Raw genomic sequence first — 13,332 nt, forward strand, 5'->3', positions numbered from 1 at the left:
TTGGAAAAATCAAGAGGGACTTTCAGTGCGGAGGGACCTGGGTGAGCTGCCCAAGAAAATATGAACCCCCATATTTAATTACTCAACATCGGTACCATAGTACATGCTAAGGCAAACTACCACACTGTTAAAGAGAGGACATTCAGTGCTTAGGCATAATTTCAGACAGAAGAGCCCACTAATACCTGAAAGTAGCTAATAGTTTAAAATGTCCTGGGCATCTCCCCATTAAAAGCACTGTGCTCAGTGCCATGCTAGGAAGCAAGCAGCACTGAACAAAAATAACTTATTCTTTTCTCTCTCACTCTCTCATTCCCTCCCTCCCCCACCCCTACTTTATTATTCACCTCCCCAAAACAGAGATATTCTCCTACACCATCCCACCATCATCACCATACCTCAGGAAATCAACATTATCCCACAGCATATGGACCATACTCACATTCCCTCAGCTGTCCTATAAATGGCCTATAGAACTGAACTTTCTCTTTTATAACCAAGACTTACTGTTCTTGCATCACGTTTTTATATTATCTTTCCTTAATCTTTCCCTAATCTAGCACAATCCCCCTTGGTTACTCATGATACTGAATCCTTTCAAGAGTTCACAATGTTCCTGCAGAACGTTCCACATTGTATATTTGTCTGTTTCCTTGTGATAATATTCACATCAAACATTCCTGGCAAGACCACCACAGAGGTGATACTGTGATACAGTAAGAGGTACACATCAGTGAGGAGCACGTCATGTCAGAACATCCCACCAATGATGGCCAAGCTTGGCCATTTGGTTAAGGTGGTGACAACCAGATCTCTCCATTGCAAAAACATGCTTTCACATAATACTTTCAGACTAAGTGACAAACGCTTCTGAATCCATTAAATACTAAGTCTAAGTAAGTCTAGCTAACTTACATCAACGTCTACAGAACTGGAATCCTAATTCAAAATCCCAACACAACATGGGGAGGATATGTAGTCCATGTGGTTTGTGTCATTACCTCCAGTTTATGCACAAATAAACACCACAACTTAAGTGAGATGTTCAAGGTCACAAGTTCAGAGCCAATACTCAAACCTACACATACATGCATCCAAAGCTCATGGTCTTCCCATTACATCAGGGGTTGGAAAACTAATGTTCACAAGCCAAATCTGGACCATTGCCTGGTTTTGTATGGCTCATGAGCTGAGAATGGTTTTTACAGATGAACATTTGCAATCAATTTGATGATCAGAAAACACTAACTTTGAGGGCGCCTGGGTTGCTCAGTTGGATGTTCGGCTCAGTCCATGATCTCACAGTTTGAGTTCAAGCCCTGCATCAGGCTTTCTGCTGTCGGCGCAGAGCCCACTTCGGATACTCTGTCTCCCTCTCTGCCCCTCCCCTGCTTGCTCTCTGTCAAAAATAAACAAACATTAAAAAAAAAAAAAAAAGGAAACACTAACTTTGAATCTCATCAGGTAAAAGGTTATCCCCAAAACAAGAATCCCATGCCTCTTACTAGGAGACCTGTATTACCAAAGAAATTTTGTGGTGGGTTATTGTATTTTTAATTTTGTCAATAAAAAGTTTGTGGAAGTTTGCTTTGTCTCTTGTTATATAAATAAGTACCTAAATAATGTCCTCAATTTTGTCCCTTGGCCTACAAAGCCTAAAATATTTCCTACTAGGCCCTTTACAGTAGGGTTACCAACCCCTGCATATCAACACACTGCTTCCCTGAGCCATACTTTATATCCTTGCAGAAACCCTCAATAGCCATGCAGAAAAAGGGCATTTTCTTTAAATAACCAGCTACACTAAGTAAATGTCAGTTTAAAGACTGAACACTTCCATTACAAAAGAACACACATGTATTACGCCCCATTTTCTACCCATTTATATACATTTGTTCAAAATTTTCAGGAGCTTTTAAGTAAGGGCTTCCTACATCACTACATACTTCCACAGCAACCGACTGGAGCAACTGGACGCCAGCTTTCAGTTATAACAAAACCTATGCAATAACTAACACCCCAAAGTTAAGAGTCTGCCCTTTTTTTCAGCTTTGAGGTAAAACCAACAAAAGAGTCATATATTTAAAGTGTACAATGTGATTCTTCAATATACATACACACTGTGCAAAGATTCCCCCAGAGATCATTAACACACTCATCACATGTTTACTTTTATGCATGAGAACACTTAAGTTCTACTCTCTCAGCAAATTTCCATTATACCATACAGCATTATGAACTATCGTCACCATGTTTTACATCAGATCCTCAGACCTCATTCATCTTATAACTGAAAATGTTTACCATTTTACCACCCTCTCCCCCTTACCTCCACTCCCTACCTGCCCCAGGCCCTGACAACCACCATTCTATTCTGTTTCTAGGAGTTCAACATCCCCCACCGCCCCCCCACTCCAGCTTCCACATTTAAGTGATACCATGTAGTATTTGTCTCTCTCTGTCTGGATTATTTCATTTCTTTGCTTTTTATTTTTAAAGGGGTAAAAGTATTATAAATCTTAATAACCATTCTTTAAAAATGTCCTTTATGCAGGGACACCTGGGTGGCTCGGTTGGTTGAGCATCCGGCTTCAGCTCAGATCATGATCTCATGGTCTGTGGGTTGAAGCTCCATGCCAGGGTCCACACTGACAATACAGGGCCTGCTTGGGATTCTCTCTCTGCCCCTCCCCCGTTCACACTCTCTCTCTAAAAAATAAAGAAACATTTAAAAAACTGTCCTTCTGCATTTGTGAACACATAATGATCCAGGTCCTCTAACATGGAAGCTCCTCCCAAGTTGCAAATCAATTTCGGAAGCTACATCATTGTTCAGATTCCCCAAGATGTCATTTAATTTAGGGCTAGAGAATCTATAATAAACTGTACACTGAATCCAGCCCAGATGCTAAAAACAGGCTATACTGGCAGAGGTGAAGGCCCAGGCCTGGTGTGCCAGCATTCTTGGCCCAAGGCCCCAAATTCACCCCAGTAGTGGGGAAGACCCAACCTGCCACTCTCAGATGAAATCTGCACAGGGAAAAGACTCTGGGCAAAAAAATCAGGAACTTGTACATTGCTTGTGGAAACACAGGCTCGGATAACATCCAGAGACCATTTGGCAATATGCATAAGAATTATAATCAACTTTTTCATCTAGGAATTCTACTTCTGAATTTATATTCCATTTTACACAAGCAAAATGACTTATGTACAAGGTCATTCAATACATATTGTCTAAGATACAGATTGGAAAACACACACCTAGAGGTCCCTCATCTAAAATATTAATCAGGGACACCTGGGTGGCTCGTCGGCTAAGCGTCCAACTTCAGCTTGGGTCATGATCTCACAGTTTGTGGGTTCGAGCCCCATATCAGGCTCTGTGCTGACAGCTCAGAGCCTGGAGCCTGCTTCGAATTCTGTGTCTCCCTCTCACTCTGCCCCTCCCCCATTCACACTCTGTCTCTCACTCTCAAAAAATTAATAAAACATTTTAAAAAATTAAAAATAAAATATTAACCAACTATGGTTCAACCACACAACAGAATTCTAGGCAACTCTAATAGATATCTGTCATATCTGTGATTACCCATCATCCTTTGAAAACTTTTCTCTATTTGGAGAAATTTCTCCTATTACAAGTCTCACCTCCCAACTTGAAAGCTGAGGATTGCAAACATGTGACCAAGTCTCCACTGATCAGACATATGCACACATGACACACTTTAGAAGTGAGAGATGTAAGGGAAGAGAGGCTGCTCAGAGCACCCGCCCTGCAGGTGGGGAGGTGCGGTAAAGGCAAAGCTGGTTCCTGGCTCAGGACAACAATGGAAGCACTTGCAGTGGACTCAAGTCCCTGCTCTCTGCTGCTCCGCGCAGGCAGGAGCCCGGGCAGCTTCCACTTAATACTAGTGAGATGCGTGTCTTGGGGCCGTTTCTGGAAAGTCAGATGCTGGCCTGTTCCTCCAGCCCTCCAAACAATTCTAAATTACCTAAAATCCTAATCCCTCTTTGGCTTAACTATCTAGAGTGGATTCAGCTGTCTGCCACACCCACCCCTCCCCCCACCACACACACACACAAAACACGAACTAAAAAAAGAATGAGGAAGCTCCTTATATACTGACATGGAAAGATCATCAGGTTAAACTGTTGAAACAAAAAAAGCAAGGTGCACAATAGTAGGTATAGTAGATTATTTTTTAAGGGGGTTGACTGTAGATGCATTTACTTACATATTTATACACTACCTCTGGAAGTTGAAGCTAACAAACTTGGCTGCCAGCTGCCCTCAAGGGAAGGGAAGAGAATGGGTTGGCCAAGGCGCAGAGACAGGGAAGAGTTTGCTGTATTTCCTATTATACTTTTTGAATTTTGAATCATGTACATTATCCACTTAAAATGAATTTAGAAAAGTTGTGAGGAGTAAGAGACAAAGCCTAACCCTATGTCAGCAGATTATAGACATACCCCAAAACCATTCCCCTCCCACCTGCTCTAAATGTAATTTCAAACCAAAGTACCCAGCCAGACAAAGCAGCAATGGTCCTCACTCACTGAGCCCAGATTTAACACCCAAAAACAGTACTCTCTCCTCTAAGTTGCCAATATAGAACAATGCAGCAGCTTGCTTTACAGAAACGAGTTATCTTTGCCAAAGGGAGCTCTAACAGGGTGACGCAGGGGAAGGCACCTGACCTCCCATGGTCTCAAGTCTCATCTACTGGAATGAAGCAGTTGACTACATAGGACACAAGGCTTTTTCTAGATGCAAAAATTCTATAAAAAGGAACTCTAGGGGTGCCTGGGTGGCTTAGTCGGTTAAGCGCCTGACTTCGGCTCAGGTCATGATCTCGTGGTTCATGGGTTCAAGGCCCGCGTCGGGCCTGGAGCCTGCTTCAGATTCTGTCTCCATCTCTCTCTGCCCCTTAGCTACTCGGGCTCTGTCTCTCTCAAAAATAAACAAACATTTAAAAAAAATTTTTTAAAAAGGAACTCTATGGGTAAAAGCTAAAACTATAGTTAGAACCTTCCCCCCTGGTGTTTACCACTTGTACTTTGTATCACAGTTCTCAGTATACCTGCTACATCCCCCCTACAATGCCCAAGTCTCTTAAGGGTAAGTCCAGAATGTTTAAAATCATCCTTGCATTCCCCACAGCATCCATCCCATTGATTTCCCACTAAGAAGGCTTATGGAATAAATTAAATACATCTACTGAGTTTTAACTCTTCACTGCACTGAGAGATCCCCTACAAATGTTGTTTTGTACCACTGACTTGTGCCTTATATGAATACATCAACCTATTCAGAATTTTTTTTCAGATTTAAAGGACCACATATACCACCTGATCCCAGGATAGCAAGCACCTCAGGCGAGTTCAGGTAAATCATTGTGTAATCACCTGATTCCAAGCAAACAAAGCCAAAGAGAAATAGATACAACATATCCTCCCAGAACTTTGCATTTACTCAGTTTCTTGTTTGTTTTTGCAGAAAAGGGATCACTTTTGAATTAAAACGAAAAACTATGTTGAGTCACACATGAAACTAAAATGGTTCTTAAAGACAAGAACTAAAATTCTACACTCAAGCTACCTGCTTTGGCTTTTGCACAATAGATTGGCATTTATCAGTTGAACAAAGTGATTCAACAGATTTTATCAGGCACTGAGACTGTCTTTTGGAATGAGCAAAGATTATAGGTAGTGATGACATTTGATGACAATGATTTATCATGACTTTTGTAAACAAGGCCTTCTTTGGCAAGCCAGTGCCACAGCTTTTCAAGCTGTCCAACTGGCTGCACATGTGCAGGCACATATCTCAGGGTCAGGAATTCCTCAGGGTTGACACCTGCCTGGGGACAAAATGGGATCTAACACTTCAAGGGAAGCAGAAGGGAAGAGCACCAGGAGAGTGAACCACCCAGGTACAAAGGAAGCATCCTGTCAACCCCAAGAAGACAGTCACTAGGATGTAGGAGAAAAGTATAGGGAAAAAGAATGATAGAATCGACAGTAAGAACACTTACTGAGGGCTGATTGTGTGCCAGGCATTGACTTAAATGCCAGGAATCAATGAAATGAAGGAAACACGCACACACGCGCGCACGCGCGCTCTTGACATTAGAACCAAACTAAAACGAAAAAGTGGCTCACATTAGAAAAGAAAATTCATTTTAGGATTCTGGCCCCGGTTTCTAGGCTCTGCATATCACAGAATTTTGTACAGCTACGGGCAGCAAAATCTCAGGTGAACACACATGCAACGCCAAGATTATATAAAGCTTTTACTGGTTCTGGCAATTCTGACTTATCTCAGCAGCCAAAGGATTCGCTTTTCAATTTGTTTATTGACATTTTTAGTGCTTTTCAAACATAAAATTACAGGTTGGGGTTAGCTGGTATTTTTGTAAGTTTGTTCATTTTAGTTCATTCGATAGATCTTTTATTTTATACCACTCATGCATGCACAGGCACACATATACTCACTCATACACACATTTCCTTTCCAAAGAAACTAGTGCCTAGTGCCTTAATGAGAGAAACAGAGCAAGCCAGGACACCTCATGTAAGTGGAGCACCCGTGTATTATACACAAATCCTTGAAATGCTTTGGGAGGGAATGAACGAATGGAAGTTCAGTCTCAGATCACATTAGAGTTCTTGCTCTCCAACCTAAACCCAGACAGATCGGAACCCTCCAGCACAGAGTTAAACTCATACCAGAAATAGCACTTTCTGGGGGCACCTGGGTGCCTCAGTCAGTTAAGCATCTGACTCTTGATCTCAGCTCAGGTCTTAATCTCAGGATCATGAGTACAAGCCCCACGTTGGGCTCCATGCTGGGCATAGAGCCTACTTAAAAAAAAGAAAATAAAGAAATAGCACTTTTTGATGGGGTAATCAATCTGACTTCATTAGTTGGGTTTCTTTGTCAAACTCCTAGTAAAGACCCTATCCAACAGTACAACAAATGCTCCTCTCCCCTCCCTGACATTCTGGCAGCCTCTGAGAAAGCTGGCCCCTCTCAAATCAGCCTATACTACAGGGCACTGAAACTGAGGCTGGCATCCTCCCTGTTCATGACTGTTCTCCCCACAGCAAGGCCTCATGACAACCAGCATACTAAGCCCCACAGCTTCATCACAGCAAATGCAAGTGGATTCTTCGGCCCAACGAGCCAGAACCCAGCCCCAAATCCACTCTGCTACTGGTCCTACCGTGACCTAATGGACACATTATATTGACGAGACTAACCTCTTTCCATGACCAAATCCCTTTTTTTGCCCCAGCAATAAACGTCCATCCTCTTTCCCCTCTAGCTTAGCAAACACCCATCGTTTAAGGGCTGGCCTTGCTCTCAACTGTCTGTCCTTGTCCTGCACCTTACCCTCAGGTACCCCCTGACAGTTCCCTGATACCCAAATCCCCAAACTTTCCCCGATTTTAGGTCTTTGGTCACTGAGCTGTGCCCCCCAGGAGGGACATCCCTAGGACCCAGGTGTATCTCCTATCTTGTACCTTGAATCACCTGTAGACACTGTTCCATCAGCCCAAATAGACTTTGCATTGCCTGATCTTATACAAACCACCATCCCCCCTAAACTGGCACCCCCAGCACAACGGATGAGCTGAGGTCTAGGTCCTGATTTCTTCCAAGACAATCTACCCCAAGAACAGTTCACTCTCACAAGCCATGCCTAGAGATCTGACAACTTAGACATATCTGACACAGAACAGTCCCTACACTCAAAAGGTTTACACTCTGTTATGGGCTGAAAGTTTGTGCCCCCTCCCAAGGTGAAACCCTACCCATCAAAGGGATGGTATTAGGAGATAGGGCCTTTGGGGGGTTATTAGGATTAGATGAAATCATGACGGTGGAGACCCCATGAATGGGATATGTACCCTTATAGAATCACAAGACAGCTTGCTTCACTCTCTGCCATGTGAGGACACAGTAAGAAGCCAGCTGACTGCAACCCAGAAGAGGGCCTTCACCAGAACCTGAGCTAAGATATGATCTGATTGGAGTGTGTGTATACAAGAAGTTTGAAAAAAAGGATCCACATTTCTCAAGCACCTACTACATAGTCTCCAAGCATGACACTTTTCTATGTGTTATTTTTAATACTTAAACTAATCCTACATAAATGGTTTTGCAGATAGGCACTTCAAGATTCACAATGGTTATTAGAGAAATTCTGAAAAATGAGAAATGACCTGAATTGAAAGATCTTGCTGCCCAACAACTCATATTACAAATGTCACATAACTGAATTCACTGCACAAACAGGCAACCCCTTTATGTTCACTAAGATACCACTAAGTTACCGTGCATTCATTCATCCTGTTAGGTGGCACTCTGTGGCAGTCAATGCAGTCTCTCTGGGCCTACCAACTGAAAGACACACACTGTACCTTGACAACCAGAGATACATGCAAATTAGGGCCCACTTATCTTGTGGCCTTCCAAATGGCCATGGGCACACATCTGTGAGAAAGGGAGCAGGTGTAAAGGGTAAAGGCTCAGATTATTGTTTTCCACAAAACCTGTTTTCCACAAAGGAACAGATCACAAAGCTGATTTCATCATAACTGAGCTATAATTGAGTTAACCAGAGGACAGAATAGAAACCAATGCACATTTTGCCATTTTTCTTTCCGCTGCCCAACATCACAACACCTTGCCAATGTTTATAAAATTTTCTACCTGCCTTCAGCTAAATAAGTTAAAAATGTCGGATACTCACTTTCCTGATTTCTTCTCAATCAGGGAATGGGCACAAGACCTAAGCTTGGCTAGACACACCACAGGGCATTTGAATCAGTAACGAGTATGCAGAGGGGCAGAAAGAGTAGATCACTTGTTTTCTGAAAACAGAAGCAACGCCAGTTTCCAGGGGCGACAGAGGTGGCAAGCTCCACACCAGTCCAGGCAATGTGAAGTGTACCTGGAGGCATCCAATACTCAGTAGCTACAGTTCCAGCATCTTCACCAGACCAAATCTGTGGCATGATGCGGCTGTAGTTCTGCCAGTGCTGCCCCCTGTGCGCTTTTCAAGCCTTTCCCCCATCTTTTCTTAGGAAAATACTGAGCTACCTAATAAACCCTTTAATGTGTAAGTTACCCACAGGTAATTTCTGTTACTAACACGAGTATGTTACTACGAGTCCTGGGTGTCATAGAGAACAGATCAAAGGTGAGCCTTGATTGGCCCAGAGCACCCGAACTCAGCTCTATCTATTATCTATTGCTGCATAACAAACCACCCCAAAATTTTAGTCCTTAAAACATTTATTTCTAAGTTCATAATTTGGGGGCCAACAATTTGGGCTGAGCTCAGCTAGGCAATTATATTGATGTGGACCAGACTCTGCTGATGTCAGGTGGGGCTCACTTAGGTTTCCACAGTCAGCTATCAGGTTGAGTGGGTGCCTCTGCTCTCCTCCCCACAGCCTCTCATCCTCCAGCAGGTATGCCTGGGCTCTTCCACAAGGTGGCAGAAAGAACTCCCAAGCAGCAAGAACTGAAGGTGAAATGCTTCTTCAGAGCAAGGCTCCAAATTTGCACAAGGTTCCCTTCTGCATTCTATGGTTAAAGCAAGTCACAAGGCCAACCAAGACTCTAAGGATGGAGACACAGACTCCACATCTTGATTTTTAAAAAAAAATGCACAGTCCTGGGGGACTTTGCAATCTACCATACCTGACTGATAAACAGCACAATGGGGAAGCTGTCACAACAGTGATAACTCTAGGGGTTTCCATTTATTACAACTGCTCATATCCAGAATCTGTGCTCTCACTACCATTTCCATCAACCCACCACCAATGCCAGCCACTGAACCAACAATAGCTAACTAGAAGCAATAAACACATAGTGCTGAGTCTGCCAACTCCACAGCCTGTAAACAGTTGTGTAGAGGGCAGTCCTCTTGGGTCTCTCATACTGTAGGGCATGCTTAAGATCATGAACTGAAGTCCTGTGGCATCAGACACCAGCTCTCTGGCTTTGGGCCTTTCCTTCTACGAACCTGGCTTTCCTCCCCCAAAGCTCAAAATTAGCATTTTCTGCGTATGAACAAATGGGTAGTTTGATCACTTCAAGCAGATGAGTTAAAATACCCCTATATTACAGAAAAACTTACTATAACTTCAAGAGAATCTAAAAAAGCTCTGCTCTGAATTTATTAGGATTTTGAAGAGGTTTAACCATATCCTCTTAAGTTGGCAAGAGCCACTTAAATTGGCAGACCCCACAAATGGAAACTCGATGTCTCCCTGACAACTGTTGAACTGAGACAGGAAAGGCTCCTATGAGAAGTCTCCATGGAAACCACCCAGTCCTTGCATCTACCATTTACCTTATTCTTTGGCTGGCATTCAAGCACATCAAATTAGCAATAAAAACGTAACGAAGTTGGAAGGGCCTAGAGCAATGAAGACTGTCTATGTTTGGTACGGTGAGATTTTCCAGGAAAATGAAAGCATCAGTCCAAATGTCTCAGGACTCAGATTAAGAAGCCTCTGCATGCCCAACCCATTTTTTTAAATACTCTAAGAAGTTTTGAAACACAGTGTACTGGTTTCCCTAGGGCTGCCGTGACACAGTACCACAAGCTACATAGCTTAAAACAACAAAAAGTCATCATCTCACAGTTCTGGAGGCCAGAAGTCCAAAATTAAGGTATCGACAAGGTTACTTCCTTCGGAGAGCTCTAAGGGAAGATCCGTTCCATGCCTCTCTCCTACCACCTGGTAGCCCCAAGAGTTCCTTGGCCTGTAAATGCATCACTCCAGTCTTCATCTTCCCATGGCGTTCTCCTTGTGTGGCTTAGGAGCCCACCCCGTTCCAGTATGATTTCGTCTTAACTTGACTGCATCTGCAAAGACCTATTTCCAAATAAGGCCACATTCCAAGGTACGGGGGGTTAGGACCTCAACCTATCTTTTTGCAGGGACACAAATCAACCCATAACATATAGCTTTTGTATAAAGTATTTGATTTTATTAACAAGTGCTTGTTAAAGCAAACTGACAGTTCCATTTAATTTACGGCTCAATCAAAATAGATGGTTCATACTTGGTCACACTGCCACACCTAGCTACTGAAATCTGAGCAAACGCAACCTTTACTCTGAACAGTCATGTGCCCAGCTCAAAACTGGAGTTTCTACTGCAGAAGAGAAGAAGGGAGTGACTATCAGTGGACAAACAGAACTCTCCATCACATAGCAAAAGAGCAAAAAAAAAAATCATTCAGGAAAAACTAATCTAGTGTCCAGATATTCTGGCCCTTAGGTAAGAACACACTGCAAAAATGAGATCATAAAAGTTAACGGTGCTTGGAAATGACCTTGAAACTGAAATGGAGAAACTAGTATGTGTCTAAAAGAAAACCAGAGACAAAAGGCACACAAAGGGCATACAGAAAATAGATTCCTAAATTAGAAGCACTTGAGGAGAAAAGTCAATCATACACCTACATACAGGGACTCACATGGACCTATTTCAGAACAAAATTGGGTCAGAACTGTAGAACACCACCAAATACAAAAGTGCTACATTATTAATTATTTCTGATTCTTCTGACTCTGATCTTTGTAGATCCTACTGTATTTTTTTCTTCAATGCTTTTTTAAAAATTAAACTATTTTGAGATAATTGTAGATTCACACGCAGTTGTAAGAAATGATACAGAGAGGGGTGCCTGGGTGGCTCAGTCCGTTAAGCATCTGACTCCAGCTCAGGTGATGATCTCCCGGTTCGCAGGTTCGAGCCCCGTATCAGGCTCTGTGCTGACAGCGTGGAGCCTGCTTGGGATCCTCTCTCTCTCTGCCCCTTCCCTGCTCGCAGTCTCTCTAAATAAATAAACTTAAAAGATAAAAAATAAATAGAATCGCATAGTATGTAGCCATTTGGAATTGGCTTTTTTTCACTCAGCATAATTCTCTAGACATCCAAGTTGTTGCATCCACAGTTCATTCTCTTTTATTGCTCAGTATTCCACAGTATGGGTGTAGCAGTATGTTTAACCATTTCCTCATTGAAGGACACCTGTGTCATTTCCAGTTATGGGCTATTAAGAATAAAGCTGCTATAAACATTTGTGAACAGCTTTTGGGGTAAACATAAATCTTCATTTCTCTGGGATAAATGCCCACGAATGCAATTACTGGGTCATCTGGTAGAGTGTTTTTAAGAAACTGCCAAATTGTTTTCCAGAGGGGCTATATCACTGTACATTCTCATCAGCAAGCTATGAATGATCTCGTTTCTCAACAGCCTCATCAGCATTTGGTGATGTCACTATTTTTTATTTTAGCCATTTTGCTAGGTATGCAGTGATAGCTTATAGTGGCTTTCATTTGCATTTCCTTAACAGCTAATGATGTTGAACATCTTTTCGTGTGTTTGTCATCTGTATATCTATCCTTTTCGGTGAAATGTCCCTTCATGTCTTCTGCCCATTTTCTAACTGGACTGTTTGGTTTCTTACTGTTTGAGTTTTGAGAGTTCTTTATATATTATAGGTAGTCCTTTGTCAGATATGTGATATGCAAATATTTTCTCCACTCTGTAGCTTGTCTCTTAAAGTCTTTCTCAGAGTAAAAATTGTTAATTTTGATGAAATCTAATTCATCATTTTTTTCCTTTCATGGATCATACCTTTGGTGTCAAGTCTAAAAACTCTTTGTCTAGCCCTACGTCTTGAATACTTTCTATGGGTTTTTTTTTTTATACTTTTATGTTTTATACTTAAGTTTGTGATCCATTTTATACTTAAGTTTGTGTGTGTATACACACACACACACACACACATACACACATGTATGATGAGAAAAGGGATAAGTGGAGTTAAAGGTCCTTCCATTGTCCAGAAGAAAGATAAAGATAAAGATTAATGGTAATTTTTATCAAAGCATCCCCTAAGCACCTCCTCTCAGACTGAGGAAGTAGAAAAACCTTATCTCCCCTCATTTCATTGCTTTTCAATCAAATCAAAGTAAAATCACTTACCCACTAGCATCACTGGGCAGCAAGATACTACATGTCTATAATAAATCCCTCCTTAAAATATCTCTAAGAGTACTCGCCAGTGCCAAACCATCCATCTCCATGCTTTCACTGCCAGGATGACAACCATCCTGGTGTGCCTCAGGCTGAGGAGGTTCCCAGGATGTGGGACTTCCAGTGCTAAAACTGAGAAAGTCCAGGCCGGTCACCCTACTTCCAGCTCCAATGGCCCATACTCATGAAACGGACTGAGTGCGGCATGAGTAGCTCTTCTCTTTTCCATTCACTTTTAGTGAACAGGTC

General features: G+C 42.3%; 1 protein-coding gene across 7 annotated transcripts in view; it reads right to left on the reverse strand.

The window, feature by feature from the left end:
* REPS2 (RALBP1 associated Eps domain containing 2) overlaps positions 1–13,332 on the reverse strand; it is a 214,813-nt gene that overhangs the window by 167,803 nt on the left and 33,678 nt on the right. The window lies entirely within an intron of this gene.

Source organism: Panthera pardus, unplaced genomic scaffold, assembly GCF_024362965.1.
Source record: "Panthera pardus isolate Hobbes unplaced genomic scaffold, ASM2436296v1 HiC_scaffold_27, whole genome shotgun sequence".
Classification (NCBI taxonomy): domain Eukaryota; kingdom Metazoa; phylum Chordata; class Mammalia; order Carnivora; family Felidae; genus Panthera; species Panthera pardus.